Here is a 27,250-nt window from a genome sequence, read left to right on the forward strand (position 1 = left end):
CTTGAACTGCAATTGTGATTCCTCACTGGAATTTTGACCTCAAGCCTTGAACTGCAATTGTGGTTCCTAACTGCCATTGTGAGCTCAGACTGCAATTGTGACCTCAAGTCTTGAACTGCATTTGTGATTCCAAACTGCCATTGTGAGCTCAGACTGCAATTGTGACCTCAAGCCTTGAACTGCAATTGTGATTCCAAACTGCCATTGTGAGCTCAGACTGCAATTGTGACCTCAAGCCTTGAACTGCAATTGTGATTCCTAACTGGCATTGTGAGCTCAGACTGCAATTGTGACCTCAAGCCTTGAACTGCAATTGTGATTCCAAACTGCCATTGTGAGCTCAGACTGCAATTGTGACCTCAAGCCTTGAACTGCAATTGTGATTCCTAACTGGCATTGTGAGCTCAGACTGCAATTGTGACCTCAAGCCTTGAACTGCAATTGTGATTCCTAACTGGCATTGTGAGCTCAGACTGCAATTGTGACCTCAAGCCTTGAACTGCAATTGTGATTCCAAACTGGCATTGTGAGCTCAGACTGCAATTGTGACCTCAAGCCTTGAACTGCAATTGTGATTCCTAACTGGCATTGTGAGCTCAGACTGCAATTGTGACCTCAAGCCTTGAACTGCAATTGTGATTCCTAACTGGCATTGTGAGCTCAGACTGCAATTGTGACCTCAAGCCTTGAACTGCAATTGTGATTCCTAACTGGCATTGTGAGCTCAGACTGCAATTGTGACCTCAAGCCTTGAACTGCAATTGTGATTCCTAACTGGCATTGTGACATCAAGCCTTGAACTGAAATTGTGATTCCAAACTGGCATTGTGACCTCAAGCCTTGAACTGCAATTGTGATTCCAAACTGCCATTGTGAGCTCAGACTGCAATTGTGACCTCAAGCCTTGAACTGCAATTGTGATTCCTAACTGGCATTGTGAGCTCAGACTGCAATTGTGACCGCAAGCCTTGAACTGCAATTATGATTCCAAACTGCCATTGTGAGCTCAGACTGCAATTGTGACCTCAAGCCTTGAACTGCAATTGTGATTCCTAACTGGCATTGTGAGCTCAGACTGCAATTGTGACCTCAAGCCTTGAACTGCAATTGTGATTCCTAACTGGCATTGTGAGCTCAGACTGCAATTGTGACCTCAAGCCTTGAACTGCAATTGTGATTCCAAACTGGCATTGTGAGCTCAGACTGCAATTGTGACCTCAAGCCTTGAACTGCAATTGTGATTCCTAACTGGCATTGTGAGCTCAGACTGCAATTGTGACCTCAGGCCTTGAACTGCAATTGTGATTCCTAACTGGCATTGTGAGCTCAGACTGCAATTGTGACCTCAAGCCTTGAACTGCAATTGTGATTCCTAACTGGCATTGTGAGCTCAGACTGCAATTGTGACCTCAAGCCTTGAACTGCAATTGTGATTCCTAACTGGCATTGTGAGCTCAGACTGCAATTGTGACCTCAAGCCTTGAACTGCAATTGTGATTCCTAACTGGCATTGTGACATCAAGCCTTGAACTGAAATTGTGATTCCAAACTGGCATTGTGACCTCAAGCCTTGAACTGCAATTGTGATTCCAAACTGCCATTGTGAGCTCAGACTGCAATTGTGACCTCAAGCCTTGAACTGCAATTGTGATTCCAAACTGGCATTGTGACCTCAAGCCTTGAACTGCAATTTTGATTCCTAACTGGCATTGTGACCTCAAGCCTTGAACTGCAATTGTGATTCCTCACTGGCATTGTGACATCAAGCCTTGAACTGCAATTGTGATTCCTAACTGGCATTGTGAGCTCAGACTGCAATTGTGACCTCAAGCCTTGAACTGCAATTGTGATTCCTAACTGGCATTGTGAGCTCACACTGCAATTGTGAACTCTAGCCCTGAACTGCAATTGTGATTCCTAACTGGCATTGTGTCCTCAAGCCTTGAAGTGCAATTGTGATTCCAAACTGGCATTGTGACATCCAGCCTTGAACTGCAATTGTGATTCCTCACTGGCATTGTGACCTCAAGCCTTGAACTGCAATTGTGATTCCAAACTGCCATTGTGAGCTCAGACTGCAATTGTGACCTCAAGCCTTGAACTGCAATTGTGATTCCAAACTGCCATTGTGAGCTCAGACTGCAATTGTGACCTCAAGCCTTGAACTGCAATTGTGATTCCTAACTGGCATTGTGAGCTCAGACTGCAATTGTGACCTCAAGCCTTGAACTGCAATTGTGATTCCAAACTGCCATTGTGAGCTCAGACTGCAATTGTGACCTCAAGCCTTGAACTGCAATTGTGATTCCTAACTGGCATTGTGAGCTCAGACTGCAATTGTGACCTCAAGCCTTGAACTGAAATTGTGATTCCTAACTGGCATTGTGACCTCAAGCCTTGAAACGCAATTGTGATTCCAAACTGGCATTGTGAGCTCAAGCCTTGAACTGAAATTGTAATTCCTAACTGGCATTGTGACCTCAAGCCTTGAACTGCAATTGTGATTCCTAACTGCCATTGTGAGCTCAGACTGCAATTGTGACCTCAAGCCTTGAACTGCAATTGTGATTCCAAACTGCCATTGTGAGCTCAGACTGCAATTGTGACCTCAAGCCTTGAACTGCAATTGTGATTCCAAACTGCCATTGTGAGCTCAGACTGCAATTGTGACCTCAAGCCTTGAACTGCAATTGTGATTCCTAACTGGCATTGTGAGCTCAGACTGCAATTGTGACCTCAAGCCTTGAACTGCAATTGTGATTCCTAACTGGCATTGTGAGCTCAGACTGCAATTGTGACCTCAAGCCTTGAACTGCAATTGTGATTCCTAACTGGCATTGTGAGCTCAGACTGCAATTGTGACCTCAAGCCTTGAACTGCAATTGTGATTCCTAACTGGCATTGTGACCTCAAGCCTTGAACTGAAATTGTGATTCCAAACTGGCATTGTGACCTCAAGCCTTGAACTGCAATTGTGATTCCTAACTGGCATTGTGACATCAAGCCTTGAACTGCAATTGTGATTCCTAACTGGCATTGTGACCTCAAGCCTTGAACTGCAATTGTGATTCCAAACTGGCATTGTGACCTCAAGCCTTGAACTGCAATTGTGATTCCTAACTGGCATTGTGACCTCAAGCCTTGAACTGCAATTGTGATTCCTAACTGGCATTGTGAGCTCAAGCCTTGAACTGCAATTGTGATTCCTAACTGGCATTGTGACCTCAAGCCTTGAACTGCAATTGTGATTCCTAACTGGCATTGTGACCTCAAGCCTTGAACTGCAATTGTGATTCCAAACTGGCATTGTGACCTCAAGCCTTGAACTGCAATTGTGATTCCTAACTGGCATTGAGACCTCAAGCCTTGAACTGCAATTGTGATTCCTCACTGGAATTGTGACCTCAAGCCTTGAACTGCAATTGTGATTCCTAACTGGCATTGTGAGCTCAGACTGCAATTGTGACCTCAAACCTTGAACTGCAATTGTGATTCCTAACTGGCATTGTGAGCTCAGATTGCATTTGTGACCTCTAGCCTTGAACTGCAATTGTGATTCCTAACTGGCATTGTGAGCTCAGACTGCAATTGTGACCTCAAGCCTTGAACTGCAATTCTGATTCCAAACTGCCATTGTGAGCTCAGACTGCATTTGTGACCTCTAGCCTTGAACTGCAATTGTGATTCCTAACTGGCATTGTGAGCTCAGACTGCATTTGTGACCTCTAGCCTTGAACTGCAATTGTGATTCCAAACTGGCATTGTGAGCTCAGACTGCAATTGTGAACTCTAGCCCTGAACTGCAATTGTGATTCCTAACTGGCATTGTGACCTCAAGCCTTGAACTGCAATTGTGATTCCAAACTGGCATTGTCACCTCAAGCCTTGAAGTGCAATTGTGATTCCAAACTGGCATTGTGACATCAAGCCTTGAACTGCAATTGTGATTCCTCACTGGCATTGTGACCTCAAGCCTTGAACTGAAATTGTGATTCCTAACTGGCATTGTGAGCTCAAGCCTTGAACTGCAATTGTGATTCCTAACTGGCATTGTGACCTCAAGCCTTGAACTGCAATTGTGATTCCAAACTGGCATTGTGACCTCAAGCCTTGAACTGCAATTGTGATTCCTAACTGGCATTGAGACCTCAAGCCTTGAACTGCAATTGTGATTCCTAACTGGCATTGTGAGCTCAGACTGCAATTGTGACCTCAAACCTTGAACTGCAATTGTGATTCCTAACTGGCATTGTGAGCTCAGATTGCATTTGTGACCTCTAGCCTTGAACTGCAATTGTGATTCCTAACTGGCATTGTGAGCTCAGACTGCAATTGTGACCTCAAGCCTTGAACTGCAATTCTGATTCCAAACTGCCATTGTGAGCTCAGACTGCATTTGTGACCTCTAGCCTTGAACTGCAATTGTGATTCCTAACTGGCATTGTGAGCTCAGACTGCATTTGTGACCTCTAGCCTTGAACTGCAATTGTGATTCCTAACTGGCATTGTGACCTCAAGCCTTGAACTGCAATTGTGATTCCAAACTGGCATTGTGACCTCAAGCCTTGAACTGCAATTGTGATTCCAAACTGGCATTGTGACCTCAAGCCTTGAACTGCAATTGTGATTCCTAACTGGCATTGTCACCTCAAGCCTTGAAGTGCAATTGTGATTCCAAACTGGCATTGTGACATCAAGCCTTGAACTGCAATTGTGATTCCTCACTGGCATTGTGACCTCAAGCCTTGAACTGAAATTGTGATTCCTAACTGGCATTGTGAGCTCAAGCCTTGAACTGCAATTGTGATTCCTAACTGGCATTGTGACCTCAAGCCTTGAACTGCAATTGTGATTCCTAACTGGCATTGTGAGCTCAGACTGCAATTGTGACCTCAAGCCTTGAACTGCAATTGTGATTCCTATCTGGCATTGTGAGCTCAGACTGCAATTGTGACCTCAAGCCTTGAACTGCAATTGTGATTCCTAACTGCCATTGTGAGCTCAGACTGCAATTGTGACCTCAAGCCTTGAACTGCAATTGAGATTCCAAACTGGCATTATGAGCTCAAGCCTTGAAATGCAATTGTGACTCCAAACTGGCATTATGACCTCAAGCCTTGAACTGCAATTGTGATTCCAAACTGGCATTGTGACCTCAAGCCTTGAACTGCAATTGTGATTCCTAACTGGCATTGTGACATCAAGCCTTGAACTGCAATTGTGATTCCTAACTGGCATTGTGAGCTCAAGCTTTGAACTGCAATTGTGATTCCAAACTGGCATTGTGACCTCAAGCCTTGAACAGCAATTGTGATTCCAAACTGGCATTGTGACCTCAAGCCTTGAACTGCAATTGTGATTCCTAACTGGCATTGTGAGCTCAAGCCTTGAACTAAAATTGTAATTCCTAACTGGCATTGTGACCTCAAGCCTTGAACTGCAATTGTGATTCCAAACTGGCATTGTGACCTCAAGCCTTGAACTGCAATTCTGATTCCTAACTGGAATTGTGACCTCAAGCCTTGAACTGCAATTGTGATTCCTAACTGGCATTGTGAGCTCAGACTGCAATTGTGACCTCAAGCCTTGAACTGCAATTGTGATTCCTAACTGGCATTGTGAGCTCAAGCCTTGAACTGCAATTGTGATTCCTAACTGGCATTGTGACCTCAAGCCTTGAACTGAAATTGTGATTCCAAACTGGCATTGTGACCTCAAGCCTTGAACTGCAATTTTGATTCCTAACTGGCATTGTGACCTCAAGCCTTGAACTGCAATTGTGATTCCTCACTGGCATTGTGACATCAAGCCTTGAACTGCAATTGTGATTCCTAACTGGCATTGTGAGCTCAGACTGCAATTGTGACCTCAAGCCTTGAACTGCAATTGTGATTCCTAACTGGCATTGTGAGCTCAGACTGCAATTGTGAACTCTAGCCCTGAACTGCAATTGTGATTCCTAACTGGCATTGTGACCTCAAGCCTTGAAGTGCAATTGTGATTCCAAACTGGCATTGTGACATCAAGCCTTGAACTGCAATTGTGATTCCTCACTGGCATTGTGACCTCAAGCCTTGAACTGCAATTGTGATTCCAAACTGGCATTGTGAGCTCAAGCCTTGAACTGAAATTGTAATTCCTAACTGGCATTGTGACCTCAAGCCTTGAACTGCAATTGTGATTCCTAACTGGCATTGTGAGCTCAAGCCTTGAACTGCAATTGTGATTCCTAACTGGCATTGTGAGCTCAAGCTTTGAACTGCAATTGTGATTCCAAACTGGCATTGTGACCTCAAGCCTTGAACAGCAATTGTGATTCCAAACTGGCATTGTGACCTCAAGCCTTGAACTGCAATTGTGATTCCTAACTGGCATTGTGAGCTCAAGCCTTGAACTAAAATTGTAATTCCTAACTGGCATTGTGACCTCAAGCCTTGAACTGCAATTGTGATTCCAAACTGGCATTGTGACCTCAAGCCTTGAACTGCAATTCTGATTCCTAACTGGAATTGTGACCTCAAGCCTTGAACTGCAATTGTGATTCCTAACTGGCATTGTGAGCTCAGACTGCAATTGTGACCTCAAGCCTTGAACTGCAATTGTGATTCCTAACTGGCATTGTGAGCTCAAGCCTTGAACTGCAATTGTGATTCCTAACTGGCATTGTGACATCAAGCCTTGAACTGAAATTGTGATTCCAAACTGGCATTGTGACCTCAAGCCTTGAACTGCAATTTTGATTCCTAACTGGCATTGTGACCTCAAGCCTTGAACTGCAATTGTGATTCCTCACTGGCATTGTGACATCAAGCCTTGAACTGCAATTGTGATTCCTAACTGGCATTGTGAGCTCAGACTGCAATTGTGACCTCAAGCCTTGAACTGCAATTGTGATTCCTAACTGGCATTGTGAGCTCAGACTGCAATTGTGAACTCTAGCCCTGAACTGCAATTGTGATTCCTAACTGGCATTGTGACCTCAAGCCTTGAAGTGCAATTGTGATTCCAAACTGGCATTGTGACATCAAGCCTTGAACTGCAATTGTGATTCCTCACTGGCATTGTGACCTCAAGCCTTGAACTGCAATTGTGATTCCAAACTGGCATTGTGAGCTCAAGCCTTGAACTGAAATTGTAATTCCTAACTGGCATTGTGACCTCAAGCCTTGAACTGCAATTGTGATTCCAAACTGGCATTGTGAGCTCAAGCCTTGAACTGAAATTGTAATTCCTAACTGGCATTGTGACCTCAAGCCTTGAACTGCAGTTGTGATTCCTAACTGGCACTGTGAGCTCAGACTGGAATTGTGACCTCAAGCCTTGAACTGCAATTGTGATTCCAAACTGCCATTGTGAGCTCAGACTGCAATTGTGACCTCAAGCCTTGAACTGCAATTGTGATTCCTAACTGGCATTGTGAGCTCAGACTGCAATTGTGACCTCAAGCCTTGAACTGAAATTGTGATTCCTAACTGGCATTGTGACATCAAGCCTTGAACTGCAATTGTGATTGATCACTGGCATTGTGACCTCAAGCCTTGAACTGAAATTGTCATTCCTAACTGGCGTTGTGAGCTCAGACTGCAATTGTGACCTCAAGCCTTGAACTGCAATTGTGATTCCTAACTGCCATTGTGAGCTCAGACTGCAATTGTGACCTCAAGCCTTGAACTGCAATTGTGATTCCAAACTGGCATTGTGAGCTCAGACTGCAATTGTGACCTCAAGCCTTGAACTGCAATTGTGATTCCTAACTGGCATTGTGAGCTCAGACTGCAATTGTGACCTCAAGCCTTGAACTGCAATTGAGATTCCAAACTGGCATTACGAGCTCAAGCCTTGAAATGCAATTGTGATTGATCACTGGCATTGTGACCTCAAGCCTTGAACTGCAATTGTGATTCCTAACTGGCATTGTGACATCAAGCCTTGAACTGCAATTGTGATTCCTAACTGGAATTGTGACCTAAAGCCTTGAACTGCAATTGTGATTCCTAACTGGCATTGTGACATCGAGCCTTGAACTGCAATTGTGATTCCAAACTGGCATTGTGACCTCAAGCCTTGAACTGCAATTGTGATTCCTAACTGGCATTGTGACCTCAAGGCTTGAACTGCAATTGTGATTCCTAACTGGCATTGTGACATCAAGCCTTGAACTGCAATTGTGATTCCTAACTGGAATTGTGACCTAAAGCCTTGAACTGCAATTGTGATTCCTAACTGGCATTGTGACCTCAAGCCTTGAACTGCAATTGTGATTCCTAACTGGCATTGTGAGCTCAGACTGCAATTGTGACCTCAAGCCTTGAAATGCAATTGTGATTCCTAACTGGCATTGTGAGCTCAGACTGCAATTGTGACCTCAAGCCTTGAACTGCAATTGTGATTCCTCACTGGAATTTTGTCCTCAAGGCTTGAACTGCAATTGTGATTCCAAACTGACATTGTGACCTCAAGCCTTGAACTGCAATTGTGATTCCTAACTGGCATTGTGAGCTCAGACTGCAATTGTGACCTCAAGCCTTGAACTGCAATTGTGATTCCTAACTGGAACTGTGAGCTCAAGCATTGAATTGCAATTGTGATTCCAAACTGGCATTGTGAGCTCAGACTGCAATTGTGACCTCAAGCCTTGAACTGCAATTGTGATTCCTAACTGGCATTGTGAGCTCAGACTGCAATTGTGACCTCAAGCCTTGAACTGCAATTGTGATTCCAAACTGCCATTGTGAGCTCAGACTGCAATTGTGACCTCAAGCCTTGAACTGCAATTGTGATTCCTAACTGGCATTGTGAGCTCAGACTGCATTTGTGACCTCAAGCCTTGAACTGAAATTGTGATTCCTAACTGGCATTGTGACCTCAAGCCTTGAACCGCAATTGTGATTCCAAACTGGCATTGTGAGCTCAAGCCTTGAACTGAAATTGTAATTCCTAACTGGCATTGTGACCTCAAGCCTTGAACTGCAATTGTGATTCCTAACTGCCATTGTGAGCTCAGACTGCAATTGTGACCTCAAGCCTTGAACTGCAATTGTGATTCCAAACTGCCATTGTGAGCTCAGACTGCAATTGTGACCTCAAGCCTTGAACTGCAATTGTGATTCCAAACTGCCATTGTGAGCTCAGACTGCAATTGTGACCTCAAGCCTTGAACTGCAATTGTGATTCCTAACTGGCATTGTGAGCTCAGACTGCAATTGTGACCTCAAGCCTTGAACTGCAATTGTGATTCCTAACTGGCATTGTGAGCTCAGACTGCAATTGTGACCTCAAGCCTTGAACTGCAATTGTGATTCCTAACTGGCATTGTGAGCTCAGACTGCAATTGTGACCTCAAGCCTTGAACTGCAATTGTGATTCCTAACTGGCATTGTGACCTCAAGCCTTGAACTGAAATTGTGATTCCAAACTGGCATTGTGACCTCAAGCCTTGAACTGCAATTGTGATTCCTAACTGGCATTGTGACATCAAGCCTTGAACTGCAATTGTGATTCCTAACTGGCATTGTGACCTCAAGCCTTGAACTGCAATTGTGATTCCAAACTGGCATTGTGACCTCAAGCCTTGAACTGCAATTGTGATTCCTAACTGGCATTGTGACCTCAAGCCTTGAACTGCAATTGTGATTCCTAACTGGCATTGTGAGCTCAAGCCTTGAACTGCAATTGTGATTCCTAACTGGCATTGTGACCTCAAGCCTTGAACTGCAATTGTGATTCCTAACTGGCATTGTGACCTCAAGCCTTGAACTGCAATTGTGATTCCAAACTGGCATTGTGACCTCAAGCCTTGAACTGCAATTGTGATTCCTAACTGGCATTGAGACCTCAAGCCTTGAACTGCAATTGTGATTCCTCACTGGAATTGTGACCTCAAGCCTTGAACTGCAATTGTGATTCCTAACTGGCATTGTGAGCTCAGACTGCAATTGTGACCTCAAACCTTGAACTGCAATTGTGATTCCTAACTGGCATTGTGAGCTCAGATTGCATTTGTGACCTCTAGCCTTGAACTGCAATTGTGATTCCTAACTGGCATTGTGAGCTCAGACTGCAATTGTGACCTCAAGCCTTGAACTGCAATTCTGATTCCAAACTGCCATTGTGAGCTCAGACTGCATTTGTGACCTCTAGCCTTGAACTGCAATTGTGATTCCTAACTGGCATTGTGAGCTCAGACTGCATTTGTGACCTCTAGCCTTGAACTGCAATTGTGATTCCAAACTGGCATTGTGAGCTCAGACTGCAATTGTGAACTCTAGCCCTGAACTGCAATTGTGATTCCTAACTGGCATTGTGACCTCAAGCCTTGAACTGCAATTGTGATTCCAAACTGGCATTGTCACCTCAAGCCTTGAAGTGCAATTGTGATTCCAAACTGGCATTGTGACATCAAGCCTTGAACTGCAATTGTGATTCCTCACTGGCATTGTGACCTCAAGCCTTGAACTGAAATTGTGATTCCTAACTGGCATTGTGAGCTCAAGCCTTGAACTGCAATTGTGATTCCTAACTGGCATTGTGACCTCAAGCCTTGAACTGCAATTGTGATTCCAAACTGGCATTGTGACCTCAAGCCTTGAACTGCAATTGTGATTCCTAACTGGCATTGAGACCTCAAGCCTTGAACTGCAATTGTGATTCCTAACTGGCATTGTGAGCTCAGACTGCAATTGTGACCTCAAACCTTGAACTGCAATTGTGATTCCTAACTGGCATTGTGAGCTCAGATTGCATTTGTGACCTCTAGCCTTGAACTGCAATTGTGATTCCTAACTGGCATTGTGAGCTCAGACTGCAATTGTGACCTCAAGCCTTGAACTGCAATTCTGATTCCAAACTGCCATTGTGAGCTCAGACTGCATTTGTGACCTCTAGCCTTGAACTGCAATTGTGATTCCTAACTGGCATTGTGAGCTCAGACTGCATTTGTGACCTCTAGCCTTGAACTGCAATTGTGATTCCTAACTGGCATTGTGACCTCAAGCCTTGAACTGCAATTGTGATTCCAAACTGGCATTGTGACCTCAAGCCTTGAACTGCAATTGTGATTCCAAACTGGCATTGTGACCTCAAGCCTTGAACTGCAATTGTGATTCCTAACTGGCATTGTCACCTCAAGCCTTGAAGTGCAATTGTGATTCCAAACTGGCATTGTGACATCAAGCCTTGAACTGCAATTGTGATTCCTCACTGGCATTGTGACCTCAAGCCTTGAACTGAAATTGTGATTCCTAACTGGCATTGTGAGCTCAAGCCTTGAACTGCAATTGTGATTCCTAACTGGCATTGTGACCTCAAGCCTTGAACTGCAATTGTGATTCCTAACTGGCATTGTGAGCTCAGACTGCAATTGTGACCTCAAGCCTTGAACTGCAATTGTGATTCCTATCTGGCATTGTGAGCTCAGACTGCAATTGTGACCTCAAGCCTTGAACTGCAATTGTGATTCCTAACTGCCATTGTGAGCTCAGACTGCAATTGTGACCTCAAGCCTTGAACTGCAATTGAGATTCCAAACTGGCATTATGAGCTCAAGCCTTGAAATGCAATTGTGACTCCAAACTGGCATTATGACCTCAAGCCTTGAACTGCAATTGTGATTCCAAACTGGCATTGTGACCTCAAGCCTTGAACTGCAATTGTGATTCCTAACTGGCATTGTGACATCAAGCCTTGAACTGCAATTGTGATTCCTAACTGGCATTGTGAGCTCAAGCTTTGAACTGCAATTGTGATTCCAAACTGGCATTGTGACCTCAAGCCTTGAACAGCAATTGTGATTCCAAACTGGCATTGTGACCTCAAGCCTTGAACTGCAATTGTGATTCCTAACTGGCATTGTGAGCTCAAGCCTTGAACTAAAATTGTAATTCCTAACTGGCATTGTGACCTCAAGCCTTGAACTGCAATTGTGATTCCAAACTGGCATTGTGACCTCAAGCCTTGAACTGCAATTCTGATTCCTAACTGGAATTGTGACCTCAAGCCTTGAACTGCAATTGTGATTCCTAACTGGCATTGTGAGCTCAGACTGCAATTGTGACCTCAAGCCTTGAACTGCAATTGTGATTCCTAACTGGCATTGTGAGCTCAAGCCTTGAACTGCAATTGTGATTCCTAACTGGCATTGTGACCTCAAGCCTTGAACTGAAATTGTGATTCCAAACTGGCATTGTGACCTCAAGCCTTGAACTGCAATTTTGATTCCTAACTGGCATTGTGACCTCAAGCCTTGAACTGCAATTGTGATTCCTCACTGGCATTGTGACATCAAGCCTTGAACTGCAATTGTGATTCCTAACTGGCATTGTGAGCTCAGACTGCAATTGTGACCTCAAGCCTTGAACTGCAATTGTGATTCCTAACTGGCATTGTGAGCTCAGACTGCAATTGTGAACTCTAGCCCTGAACTGCAATTGTGATTCCTAACTGGCATTGTGACCTCAAGCCTTGAAGTGCAATTGTGATTCCAAACTGGCATTGTGACATCAAGCCTTGAACTGCAATTGTGATTCCTCACTGGCATTGTGACCTCAAGCCTTGAACTGCAATTGTGATTCCAAACTGGCATTGTGAGCTCAAGCCTTGAACTGAAATTGTAATTCCTAACTGGCATTGTGACCTCAAGCCTTGAACTGCAATTGTGATTCCTAACTGGCATTGTGAGCTCAAGCCTTGAACTGCAATTGTGATTCCTAACTGGCATTGTGAGCTCAAGCTTTGAACTGCAATTGTGATTCCAAACTGGCATTGTGACCTCAAGCCTTGAACAGCAATTGTGATTCCAAACTGGCATTGTGACCTCAAGCCTTGAACTGCAATTGTGATTCCTAACTGGCATTGTGAGCTCAAGCCTTGAACTAAAATTGTAATTCCTAACTGGCATTGTGACCTCAAGCCTTGAACTGCAATTGTGATTCCAAACTGGCATTGTGACCTCAAGCCTTGAACTGCAATTCTGATTCCTAACTGGAATTGTGACCTCAAGCCTTGAACTGCAATTGTGATTCCTAACTGGCATTGTGAGCTCAGACTGCAATTGTGACCTCAAGCCTTGAACTGCAATTGTGATTCCTAACTGGCATTGTGAGCTCAAGCCTTGAACTGCAATTGTGATTCCTAACTGGCATTGTGACATCAAGCCTTGAACTGAAATTGTGATTCCAAACTGGCATTGTGACCTCAAGCCTTGAACTGCAATTTTGATTCCTAACTGGCATTGTGACCTCAAGCCTTGAACTGCAATTGTGATTCCTCACTGGCATTGTGACATCAAGCCTTGAACTGCAATTGTGATTCCTAACTGGCATTGTGAGCTCAGACTGCAATTGTGACCTCAAGCCTTGAACTGCAATTGTGATTCCTAACTGGCATTGTGAGCTCAGACTGCAATTGTGAACTCTAGCCCTGAACTGCAATTGTGATTCCTAACTGGCATTGTGACCTCAAGCCTTGAAGTGCAATTGTGATTCCAAACTGGCATTGTGACATCAAGCCTTGAACTGCAATTGTGATTCCTCACTGGCATTGTGACCTCAAGCCTTGAACTGCAAATGGGATTCCAAACTGGCATTGTGAGCTCAAGCCTTGAACTGAAATTGTAATTCCTAACTGGCATTGTGACCTCAAGCCTTGAACTGCAATTGTGATTCCAAACTGGCATTGTGAGCTCAAGCCTTGAACTGAAATTGTAATTCCTAACTGGCATTGTGACCTCAAGCCTTGAACTGCAGTTGTGATTCCTAACTGGCACTGTGAGCTCAGACTGGAATTGTGACCTCAAGCCTTGAACTGCAATTGTGATTCCAAACTGCCATTGTGAGCTCAGACTGCAATTGTGACCTCAAGCCTTGAACTGCAATTGTGATTCCTAACTGGCATTGTGAGCTCAGACTGCAATTGTGACCTCAAGCCTTGAACTGAAATTGTGATTCCTAACTGGCATTGTGACATCAAGCCTTGAACTGCAATTGTGATTGATCACTGGCATTGTGACCTCAAGCCTTGAACTGAAATTGTCATTCCTAACTGGCGTTGTGAGCTCAGACTGCAATTGTGACCTCAAGCCTTGAACTGCAATTGTGATTCCTAACTGCCATTGTGAGCTCAGACTGCAATTGTGACCTCAAGCCTTGAACTGCAATTGTGATTCCAAACTGGCATTGTGAGCTCAGACTGCAATTGTGACCTCAAGCCTTGAACTGCAATTGTGATTCCTAACTGCCATTGTGAGCTCAGACTGCAATTGTGACCTCAAGCCTTGAACTGCAATTGAGATTCCAAACTGGCATTACGAGCTCAAGCCTTGAAATGCAATTGTGATTGATCACTGGCATTGTGACCTCAAGCCTTGAACTGCAATTGTGATTCCTAACTGGCATTGTGACATCAAGCCTTGAACTGCAATTGTGATTCCTAACTGGAATTGTGACCTAAAGCCTTGAACTGCAATTGTGATTCCTAACTGGCATTGTGACATCGAGCCTTGAACTGCAATTGTGATTCCAAACTGGCATTGTGACCTCAAGCCTTGAACTGCAATTGTGATTCCTAACTGGCATTGTGACCTCAAGGCTTGAACTGCAATTGTGATTCCTAACTGGCATTGTGACATCAAGCCTTGAACTGCAATTGTGATTCCTAACTGGAATTGTGACCTAAAGCCTTGAACTGCAATTGTGATTCCTAACTGGCATTGTGACCTCAAGCCTTGAACTGCAATTGTGATTCCTAACTGGCATTGTGAGCTCAGACTGCAATTGTGACCTCAAGCCTTGAAATGCAATTGTGATTCCTAACTGGCATTGTGAGCTCAGACTGCAATTGTGACCTCAAGCCTTGAACTGCAATTGTGATTCCTCACTGGAATTTTGTCCTCAAGGCTTGAACTGCAATTGTGATTCCAAACTGACATTGTGACCTCAAGCCTTGAACTGCAATTGTGATTCCTAACTGGCATTGTGAGCTCAGACTGCAATTGTGACCTCAAGCCTTGAACTGCAATTGTGATTCCTAACTGGAACTGTGAGCTCAAGCATTGAATTGCAATTGTGATTCCAAACTGGCATTGTGAGCTCAGACTGCAATTGTGACCTCAAGCCTTGAACTGCAATTGTGATTCCTAACTGGCATTGTGAGCTCAGACTGCAATTGTGACCTCAAGCCTTGAACTGCAATTGTGATTCCAAACTGCCATTGTGAGCTCAGACTGCAATTGTGACCTCAAGCCTTGAACTGCAATTGTGATTCCTAACTGGCATTGTGAGCTCAGACTGCATTTGTGACCTCAAGCCTTGAACTGAAATTGTGATTCCTAACTGGCATTGTGACATCAAGCCTTGAACTGCAATTGTGATTGATCACTGCCATTGTGACCTCAAGCCTTGAACTGCAATTGTGATTCCTAACTGGCATTGTGAGCTCAGACTGCAATTATGACCTCAAGCCTTGAATTGCAATTGTGATTCCTAACTGGCATTATGACCTCAAGCCTTGAAATGCAATTATGATTCCTAACTGGCGTTGTGACATCAAGCCTTCAACTGCAATTGTGATTCCTAACTGGCATTGTGAGCTCAGACTGCAATTATGACCTCAAGCCTTGAACTGCAATTGTGATTCCTAACTGGCATTGTGACCTCAAGCCTTGAACTGCAATTGTGATTCCTAACTGGAATTGTGACCTAAAGCCTTGAACTGCAATTGTGATTCCTAACTGGCATTGTGACCTCAAGCCTTGAACTGCAATTGTGATTCCTAACTGGCATTGTGAGCTCAGACTGCAATTGTGACCTCAAGCCTTGAACTGCAATTGTGATTCCAAACTGGCATTGTGAGCTCAGACTGCAATTGTGACCTCAAGCCTTGAACTGCAATTGTGAATCCTAACTGGCATTGTGAGCTCAGACTGCAATTGTGACCTCAAGCCTTGAACTGCAATTGTGATTCCTCACTGGCATTGTGACCTCAAGCCTTGAACTGCAATTATGATTCCAAACTGGCATTGTGACCTAAAGCCTTGAACTGCAATTGTGATTCCTAACTAGAATTGTGACATCAAGCCTTAAACTGCAATTGTGATTCCTCACTGGAATTTTGACCTCAAGCCTTGAACTGCAATTGTGATTCCAAACTGGCATTGTGAGCTCAAGCCTTGAACTGTAATTGTGATTCCTAACTGCCATTGTGAGCTCAGACTGCAATTGTGACCTCAAGCCTTGAACTGCAATTGTGATTCCTAACTGGCATTGTGACCTCAAGCCTTGAACTGCAATTGTGATTCCTAACTGGCATTGTGAGCTCAGACTGCAATTGGGACCTCAAGCCTTGAACTGCAATTGTGATTCCTAACTGGCATTGTGAGCTCTGACTGCAGTTGGGACCTCAAGCCTTGAACTGCAATTGTGATTCCTAACTGGCATTGTGAGCTCAAGCCTTGAACTGAAATAGTAATTCCTAACTGGCATTGTGACCTCAAGCCTTGAACTGCAATTGTGATTCCAAACTGGCATTGTGACCTCAAGCCTTGAACTGCAATTCTGATTCCTAACTGGAATTGTGACCTCAAGCCTTGAACTGCAATTGTGATTCCTAACTGGCATTGTGAGCTCAGACTGCAATTGTGACCTCAAGCCTTGAAATGCAATTGTGATTCCTAACTGGCATTGTGACCTCAAGCCTTGAACTGCAATTGTGATTCCAAACTGCCATTATGAGCTCAGACTGCATTTGTGACCTCAAGCCTTGAACTGCGATTGTGATTCCTCACTGGAATTGTGACCTCAAGCCTTGAACTGCAATTGTGATTCCTCACTGGCATTGTGACCTCAAGCCATGAACTGCAATTGTGATTCCTCACTGGAATTGTGACCTCAAGCCTTGAACTGCAATTGTGATTCCTAACTGGCATTGTGACCTCAAGCCTTGAACTGCAATTGTGATTCCTCACTGGAATTGTGACCTCAAGCCTTGAACTGCAATTGTGATTCCTCACTGGCATTGTGACCTCAAGCCATGAACTGCAATTGTGATTCCTCACTGGAATTGTGACCTCAAGCCTTGAACTGCAATTGTGATTCCTAACTGGCATTGTGACCTCAAGCCTTGAACTGCAATTGTGATTCCTCACTGGAATTGTGACCTCAAGCCTTGAACTGCAATTGTGATTCCTAACTGGCATTGTGACATCAAGCCTTGAACTGCAATTGTGATTCCTAACTGCCATTGTGAGCTCAGACTGCATTTGTGACCTTAAGCCTTGAACTGCAATTGTGATTCCAAACTGCCATTGTGAGCTCAGACTGCAATTGTGACCTCAAGCCTTGAACTGCAATTGTGATTCCAAACTGGCACTGTGACCTTAAGCCTTGAACTGCAATTGTGATTCCTAACTGCCATTGTGACCTCAAGCCTTGAACTGCAATTGTGATTCCTAACTGGCATTGTGACGTCAAGCCTTGAACTGCAATTGTGATTCCTCACTGGTATTGTGACCTCAAGCCTTGAACTGCAATTGTGATTCCTCACTGGCATTGTGACCTCAAGCCTTGAACTGCAATTGTGATTCCTAACTGGCATTGTGAGCTCAAGCCTTGAACTGCAATTGTGATTCCTAACTGGCATTGTGAGCTCAGACTGCAATTGTGAGCTCAAGCCTTGAACTGCAATTGTGATTCCTAACTGGCATTGTGTGCTCAGACTGCAATTGTGACCTCAAGCCTTGAACTGCAATTGTGATTCCTAACTGGCATTGTGAGCTCAGACTGCAATTGTGACCTCAAGCCTTGAACTGCAATTGTGATTCCTAACTGCCATTGTGAGCTCAGACTGGAATTGTGACCTCAAGCCTTGAACTGCAATTGTGATTCCTAACTGGCATTGTGAGCTCAGACTGCAATTGGGACCTCAAGCCTTGAACTGCAATTGTGATTCCTACCTGGCATTGTGAGCTCAGACTGCAATTATGACCTCAAGCCTTGAACTGCAATTGTGATTCCTAACTGGCATTATGACCTCAAGCCTTGAAATGCAATTATGATTCCTAACTGGCGTTGTGACATCAAGCCTTCAACTGCAATTGTGATTCCTAACTGGCATTGTGAGCTCAGACTGCAATTATGACCTCAAGCCTTGAACTGCAATTGTGATTCCTAATTGGCATTGTGACATCAAGCCTTCAACTGCAATTGTGATTCCTAACTGGCATTGTGAGCTCAGACTGCAATTATGACCTCAAGCCTTGAACTGCAATTGTGATTCCTAACTGGCATTGTGACATCAAGCCTTCAACTGCAATTGTGATTCCTAACTGGCATTGTGAGCTCAGACTGCAATTGTGACCTCAAGCCTTGAACTGCAATTGTGATTCCAAACTGGCATTGTGAGCTCAGACTGCAATTGTGACCTCAAGCCTTGAACTGCAATTGTGATTCCTAACTGGCATTGTGAGCTCAGACTGCAATTGTGACCTCAAGCCTTGAACTGCAATTGTGATTCCTCACTGACATTGTGACCTCAAGCCTTGAACTGCAATTATGATTCCAAACTGGCATTGTGACCTCAAGCCTTGAACTGCAATTGTGATTCCTAACTAGAATTGTGACATCAAGCCTTGAACTGCAATTGTGATTCCTCACTGGAATTTTGACTTCAAGCCTTGAACTGCAATTGTGATTCCAAACTGGCATTGTGAGCTCAAGCCTTGAACTGTAATTGTGATTCCTAACTGCCATTATGAGCTCAGACTGCAATTGTGACCTAAAGCCTTGAACTGCAATTGTGATTCCTAACTGGCATTGTGACCTCAAGCCTTGAACTGCAATTGTGATTCCTAACTGGCATTGTGAGCTCAGACTGCAATTGGGACCTCAAGCCTTGAACTGCAATTGTGATTCCTAACTGGCATTATGACCTCAAGCCTTGAAATGCAATTATGATTCCTAACTGGCGTTGTGACATCAAGCCTTCAACTGCAATTGTGATTCCTAACTGGCATTGTGAGCTCAGACTGCAATTATGACCTCAAGCCTTGAACTGCAATTCTGATTCCTAATTGGCATTGTGACATCAAGCCTTGAACTGCAATTGTGATTCCTAACTGGAATTGTGACCTAAAGCCTTGAACTGCAATTGTGATTCCTAACTGGCTTTGTGACATCGAGCCTTGAACTGCAATTGTGATTCCAAACTGGCATTGTGACCTCAAGCCTTGAACTGCAATTGTGATTCCTAACTGGCATTGTGACCTCAAGGCTTGAACTGCAATTGTGATTCCTACCTGGCATTGTGACATCAAGCCTTGAACTGCAATTGTGATTCCTAACTGGAATTGTGACCTAAAGCCTTGAACTGCAATTGTGATTCCTAACTGGCATTGTGACATCAAGCCTTGAACTGCAATTGTGATTCCTAACTGGCATTGTGAGCTCAGACTGCAATTGTGACCTCAAGCCTTGAAATGCAATTGTGATTCCTAACTGGCATTGTGAGCTCAGACTGCAATTGTGACCTCAAGCCTTGAACTGCAATTGTGATTCCTCACTGGAATTTTGACGTCAAGGCTTGAACTGTAATTGTGATTCCTAACTGGAACTGTGACCTCAAGCATTGAACTGCAATTGTGATTCCTAACTGGCATTGTGAGCTCAGACTGCAATTGTGACCTCAAGCCTTGAAATGCAATTGTGATTCCTAACTGGCATTGTGAGCTCAGACTGCAATTGTGACCTCAAGCCTTGAACTGCAATTGTGATTCCTAACTGGCATTGTGAGCTCAGACTGCATTTGTGACCTCAAGCCTTGAACTGAAATTGTGATTCCTAACTGGCATTGTGACATCAAGCCTTGAACTGCAATTGTGATTCCTAACTGGCATTGTGAGCTCAGACTGCAATTGTGACCTCAAGCCTTGAACTGCAATTGTGATTCCTAACTGCCATTGTGAGCTCAGACTGGAATTGTGAGCTCAAGCCTTGAACTGCAATTGTGATTCCTAACTGGCATTGTGAGCTCAGACTGCAATTGGGACCTGAAGCCTTGAACTGCAATTGTGATTCCTAACTGGCATTGTGAGCTCAGACTGCAATTATGACCTCAAGCCTTGAACTGCAATTGTGATTCCTAACTGGCATTATGACCTCAAGCCTTGAAATGCAATTATGATTCCTAACTGGCGTTGTGACATCAAGCCTTCAACTGCAATTGTGATTCCTAACTGGCATTGTGAGCTCAGACTGCAATTATGACCTCAAGCCTTGAACTGCAATTGTGATTCCTAACTGGCATTATGACCTCAAGCCTTGAAATGCAATTATGATTCCTAACTGGCGTTGTGACATCAAGCCTTCAACTGCAATTGTGATTCCTAACTGGCATTGTGAGCTCAGACTGCAATTATGACCTCAAGCCTTGAACTGCAATTGTGATTCCTAACTGGCATTATGACCTCAAGCCTTCAACTGCAATTGTGATTCCTAACTGGCATTGTGACATCAAGCCTTCAACTGCAATTGTGATTCCTAACTGGCATTGTGAGCTCAGACTGCAATTGTGACCTCAAGCCTTGAACTGCAATTGTGATTCCAAACTGGCATTGTGAGCTCAGACTGCAATTGTGACCTCAAGCCTTGAACTGCAATTGTGATTCCTAACTGGCATTGTGAGCTCAGACTGCAATTGTGACCTCAAGCCTTGAACTGCAATTGTGATTCCTCACTGGCATTGTGACCTCAAGCCTTGAACTGCAATTATGATTCCAAACTGGCATTGTGACCTCAAGCCTTGAACTGCAATTGTGATTCCTAACTAGAATTGTGACATCAAGCCTTGAACTGCAATTGTGATTCCTCACTGGAATTTTGACCTCAAGCCTTGAACTGCAATTGTGATTCCAAACTGGCATTGTGAGCTCAAGCCTTGAACTGTAATTGTGATTCCTAACTGCCATTGTGAGCTCAGACTGCAATTGTGACCTCAAGCCTTGAACTGCAATTGTGATTCCTATCTGGCATTGTGACCTCAAGCCTTGAACTGCAATTGTGATTCCTAACTGGCATTGTGAGCTCAGACTGCAATTGGGACCTCAAGCCTTGAACTGCAATTGTGATTCCTAACTGGCATTGTGAGCTCAGACTGCAATTGGGACCTCAAGCCTTGAACTGCAATTGAGATTCCAAACTGGCATTACGAGCTCAAGCCTTGAAATGCAATTGTGATTCCAAACTGGCATTGTGACCTCAAGCCTTGAACTGCAATTGTGATTCCTAACTGGCATTGTGACATCAAGCCTTGAACTGCAATTGTGATTCCAAACTGGCATTGTGACCTCATGCCTTGAACTGCAATTGTGATTCCTAACTGGCATTGTGACCTCAAGGCTTGAACTGCAATTGTGATTCCTAACTGGCATTGTGACATCAAGCCTTGAACTGCAATTGTGATTCCTAACTGGAATTGTGACCTAAAGCCTTGAACTGCAATTGTGATTCCTAACTGGCATTGTGACCTCAAGCCTTGAACTGCAATTGTGATTCCTAACTGGCATTGTGAGCTCAGACTGCAATTGTGACCTCAAGCCTTGAAATGCAATTGTGATTCCTAACTGGCATTGTGAGCTCAGACTGCAATTGTGACCTCAAGCCTTGAACTGCAATTGTGATTCCTCACTGGAATTTTGACGTCAAGGCTTGAACTGCAATTGTGATTCCAAACTGCCATTGTGAGCTCAGACTGCAATTGTGACCTCAAGCCTTGAACTGCAATTGTGATTCCAAACTGGCACTGTGACCTCAAGCCTTGAACTGCAATTGTGATTCCTAACTGGCATTGTGACCTCAAGCCTTGAACTGCAATTGTGATTCCTCACTGGTATTGTGACCTCAAGCCTTGAACTGCAATTGTGATTCCTCACTGGCATTGTGACCTCAAGCCTTGAACTAAAATTGTGATTCCTAACTGGCATTGTGAGCTCAAGCCTTGAACTGCAATTGTGATTCCTAACTGGCATTGTGAGCTCAGACTGCAATTGTGACCTCAAGCCTTGAACTGCAATTGTGATTCCTAACTGGCATTGTGAGCTCAGACTGCAATTGTGACCTCAAGCCTTGAACTGCAATTGTGATTCCTAACTGCCATTGTGAGCTCAGACTGGAATTGTGAGCTCAAGCCTTGAACTGCAATTGTGATTCCTAACTGGCATTGTGAGCTCAGACTGCAATTGGGACCTGAAGCCTTGAACTGCAATTGTGATTCCTAACTGGCATTATGACCTCAAGCCTTGAAATGCAATTATGATTCCTAACTGGCGTTGTGACATCAAGCCTTGAACTGCAATTGTGATTCCTAACTGGCATTGTGAGCTCAGACTGCAATTATGACCTCAAGCCTTGAACTGCAATTGTGATTCCTAATTGGCATTGTGACATCAAGCCTTCAACTGCAATTGTGATTCCTAACTGGCATTGTGAGCTCAGACTGCAATTATGACCTCAAGCCTTGAACTGCAATTGTGATTCCTAACTGGCATTATGACCTCAAGCCTTGAACTGCAATTGTGATTCCTAACTGGCATTGTGACATCAAGCCTTCAACTGCAATTGTGATTCCTAACTGGCATTGTGAGCTCAGACTGCAATTGTGACCTCAAGCCTTGAACTGCAATTGTGATTCCAAACTGGCATTGTGAGCTCAGACTGCAATTGTGACCTCAAGCCTTGAACTGCAATTGTGATTCCTAACTGGCATTGTGAGCTCAGACTGCAATTGTGACCTCAAGCCTTGAACTGCAATTGTGATTCCTCACTGGCATTGTGACCTCAAGCCTTGAACTGCAATTATGATTCCAAACTGGCATTGTGACCTCAAGCCTTGAACTGCAATTGTGATTCCTAACTAGAATTGTGACATCAAGCCTTGAACTGCAATTGTGATTCCAAACTGGCATTGTGAGCTCAAGCCTTGAACTGTAATTGTGATTCCTAACTGCCATTGTGAGCTCAGACTGCAATTGTGACCTCAAGCCTTGAACTGCAATTGTGATTCCTATCTGGCATTGTGACCTCAAGCCTTGAACTGCAATTGTGATTCCTAACTGGCATTGTGAGCTCAGACTGCAATTGGGACCTCAAGCCTTGAACTGCAATTGTGATTCCTAACTGGCATTGTGAGCTCAGACTGCAATTGTGACCTCAAGCCTTGAACTGCAATTGAGATTCCAAACTGGCATTACGAGCTCAAGCCTTGAAATGCAATTGTGACTCCAAACTGGCATTGTGACCTCAAGCCTTGAACTGCAATTGTGATTCCTAACTGGCATTGTGACATCAAGCCTTGAACTGCAATTGTGATTCCTAACTGGAATTGTGACCTAAAGCCTTGAACTGCAATTGTGATTCCTAACTGGCATTGTGACATCGAGCCTTGAACTGCAATTGTGATTCCAAACTGGCATTGTGACCTCAAGCCTTGAACTGCAACTGTGATTCCTAACTGGCATTGTGAGCTCAGACTGCAATTGTGACCTCAAGGCTTGAACTGCAATTGTGATTCCTAACTGGCATTGTGAGCTCAGACTTCATTTGTGACCTCAAGGCTTGAACTGAAATTGTGATTCCTAACTGGCATTGTGACATCAAGCCTTGAACTACAATTGTGATTGCTCACTGGCATTGTGACCTCAAGCCTTGAACTGAAATTGTGATTCCTAACTGGCATTGTGAGCTCAGACTGCAATTGTGACCTCAAACCTTGAACTGCAATTGTGATTCCTAACTGGCAGTGTGAGCTCAGACTGCAATTGTGACCTCAAGCCTTGAACTGCAATTGTGATTCCTAACTGCCATTGTGAGCTCAGACTGCAATTGTGACCTCCAGCCTTGAACTGCAATTGAGATTCCAAACTGGCATTATGAGCTCAAGCCTTGAAATGCAATTGTGACTCCAAACTGGCATTGTGACCTCAAGCCTTGAATTTCAATTGTGATTCCTAACTGGAATTGTGACCTCAAGCCTTGAACTGCAATTGTGATTCCTAACTGGAATTGTGACCTAAAGCCTTGAACTGCAATTGTGATTCCTAACTGGCATTGTGACCTCAAGCCTTGAACTGCAATTGTGATTCTTAACTGGAATTGTGAGCTCAGACTGCAATTGTGACCTCAAGCCTTGAACTGCAATTGTGATTCCTTACTGGCATTATGACCTCAAGCCTTGAACTGCAATTGTGATTCCTAACTGGAACTGTGAGCTCAAGCATTGAATTGCAATTGTGATTCCAAACTGGCATTGTGACCTCAAGCCTTGAACTGCAATTGTGATTCCTAACTGGCATTGTGAGCTCAGACTGCAATTGTGACCTCAAGCCCTGAACTGCAATTGTGATTCCAAACTGCCATTGTGAGCTCAGACTGCAATTGTGACCTCAAGCCTTGAACTGCAATTGTGATTCCAAACTGCCATTGTGAGCTCAGACTGCAATTGTGACCTCAAGCCTTGAACTGCAATTGTGATTCCTAACTGGCATTGTGGGCTCAGACTGCAATTGTGACCTCTAGCCTTAAACTGCAATTGTGATTCCAAACTGGCATTGTGACCTCAAGCCTTGAACTGCAATTGTGATTCCTAACTGGCATTGTGAGCTCAGACTGCAATTATGACCTCAAGCTTTGAACTGCAATTGTGATTCCTAACTGGCATTATGACCTCAAGCCTTGAACTGCAATTGTGATTCCTAACTGGCATTGTGAGCTCAGACTGCAATTGTGACCTCAAGCCTTGAACTGCAATTGTGATTCCTCACTGGCATTGTGACCTCAAGCCTTGAACTGCAATTATGATTCCAAACTGGCATTGTGACATCAAGCCTTGAACTGCAATTGTGATTCCTAACTAGAATTGTGACATCAAGCCTTGAACTGCAATTGTGATTCCTAACTGGAATTTTGACCTCAAGCCTTGAACTGCAATTGTGATTCCAAACTGGCATTGTGAGCTCAAGCCTTGAACTGCAATTGTGATTCCTAACTGCCATTGTGAGCTCAGACTGCAATTGTGACCTCAAGCCTTGAAATGCAATTGTGATTCCTAACCGGCATTGTGACCTCAAGCCTTGAACTGCAATTGTGATTCCTAACTGGCATTGTGAGCTCAGACTGCAATTGGGACCTCAAGCCTTGAACTGCAATTGTGATTCCTAACTGGCATTGTGAGCTCAAGCCTTGAACTGAAATTGTAATTCCTAACTGGCATTGTGACCTCAAGCCTTGAACTGCAATTGTGATTCCAAACTGGCATTGTGACCTCAAGCCTTGAACTGCAATTGTGATTCCTAACTGGAATTGTGACCTCAAGCCTTGAACTGCAATTGTGATTCCTAACTGGCATTGTGAGCTCAGACTGCAATTGTGACCTCAAGCCTTGAACTGAAATTGTGATTCCTAACTGGCATTGTGACATCAAGCCTTGAACTGCAATTGTGATTCCTAACTGGCATTGTGACCTCAAGCCTTGAACTGCAATTGTGATTCCAAACTGCCATTGTGAGCTCAGACTGCATTTGTGACCTCAAGCCTTGAACTGCAATTGTGATTCCTAACTGGCATTGTGAGCTCAGACTGCAATTGTGACCTCAAGCCTTGAACTGCAATTGTGATTCCTAACTGGCATTGTGAGCTCAGACTGCAATTGTGACCTCAAGCCTTGAACTGCAATTGTGATTCCTAACTGGCATTGTGACATCAAGCCTTGAACTGCAATTGTGATTCCAAACTGGCATTGTGACCTCAAGCCTTGAACTGCAATCGTGATTCCTAACTGGCATTGTGACCTCAAGCCTTGAACTGCAATTGTGATTCCTATCTGGCATTGTGACCTCAAGCCTTGAACTGCAATTGTGATTCCTCACTGGAATTGTGACCTCAAGCCTTGAACTGCAATTGTGATTCCAAACTGGCATTGTGATCTCAAGCCTTGAACTGCAATTGTGAATCCTCACTGGAATTGTGACCTCAAGCCTTGAACTGCAATTGTGATTCCTAACTGGCATTGTGAGCTCAGACTGCAATTGGGACCTCAAGCCTTGAACTGCAATTGTGATTCCTAACTGGCATTGTGAGCTCAGACTGCAATTGGGACCTCAAGCCTTGAACTGCAATTGTGATTCCTAACTGCCATTGTGAGCTCAAGCCTTGAACTGAAATTGTAATTCCTAACTGGCATTGTGACCTCAAGCCTTGAACTGCAATTGTGATTCCAAACTGGCATTGTGACCTCAAGCCTTGAACTGCAATTCTGATTCCTAACTGGAATTGTGACCTCAAGACTTGAACTGCAATTGTGATTCCTAACTGGCATTGTGAGCTCAGACTGCAATTGTGACCTCAAGCCTTGAACTGAAATTGTGATTCCTAACTGGCATTGTGACATCAAGCCTTGAACTGCAATTGTGATTCCTAACTGGCATTGTGAGCTCAGACTGCAATTGTGACCTCAAGCCTTGAACTGCAATTGTGATTCCTCACTGGCATTGTGACCTCAAGCCTTGAACTGCAATTATGATTCCAAACTGGCATTGTGACCTCAAGCCTTGAACTGCAATTGTGATTCCTAACTAGAATTGTGACATCAAGCCTTGAACTGCAATTGTGATTCCTAACTGGAATTTTGACCTCAAGCCTTGAACTGCAATTGTGATTCCAAACTGGCATTGTGAGCTCAAGCCTTGAACTGCAATTGTGATTCCTAACTGCCATTGTGAGCTCAGACTGCAATTGTGACCTCAAGCCTTGAAATGCAATTGTGATTCCTAACCGGCATTGTGACCTCAAGCCTTGAACTGCAATTGTGATTCCTAACTGGCATTGTGAGCTCAGACTGCAATTGGGACCTCAAGCCTTGAACTGCAATTGTGATTCCTAACTGACATTGTGAGCTCAAGCCTTGAACTGCAATTCTGATTCCTAACTGGAATTGTGACCTCAAGCCTTGAACTGCAATTGTGATTCCTAACTGGCATTGTGAGCTCAGACTGCAATTGTGACCTCAAGCCTTGAACTGAAATTGTGATTCCTAACTGGCATTGTGACATCAAGCCTTGAACTGCAATTGTGATTCCTAACTGGCATTGTGACCTCAAGCCTTGAACTGCAATTGTGATTCCAAACTGCCATTGTGAGCTCAGACTGCATTTGTGACCTCAAGCCTTGAACTGCAATTGTGATTCCTAACTGGCATTGTGAGCTCAGACTGA

This window comes from Sturnus vulgaris, chromosome 28 (assembly GCF_052056855.1).
Source record: "Sturnus vulgaris isolate bStuVul1 chromosome 28, bStuVul1.hap1, whole genome shotgun sequence".
NCBI classification, from domain to species: Eukaryota; Metazoa; Chordata; class Aves; order Passeriformes; family Sturnidae; genus Sturnus; species Sturnus vulgaris.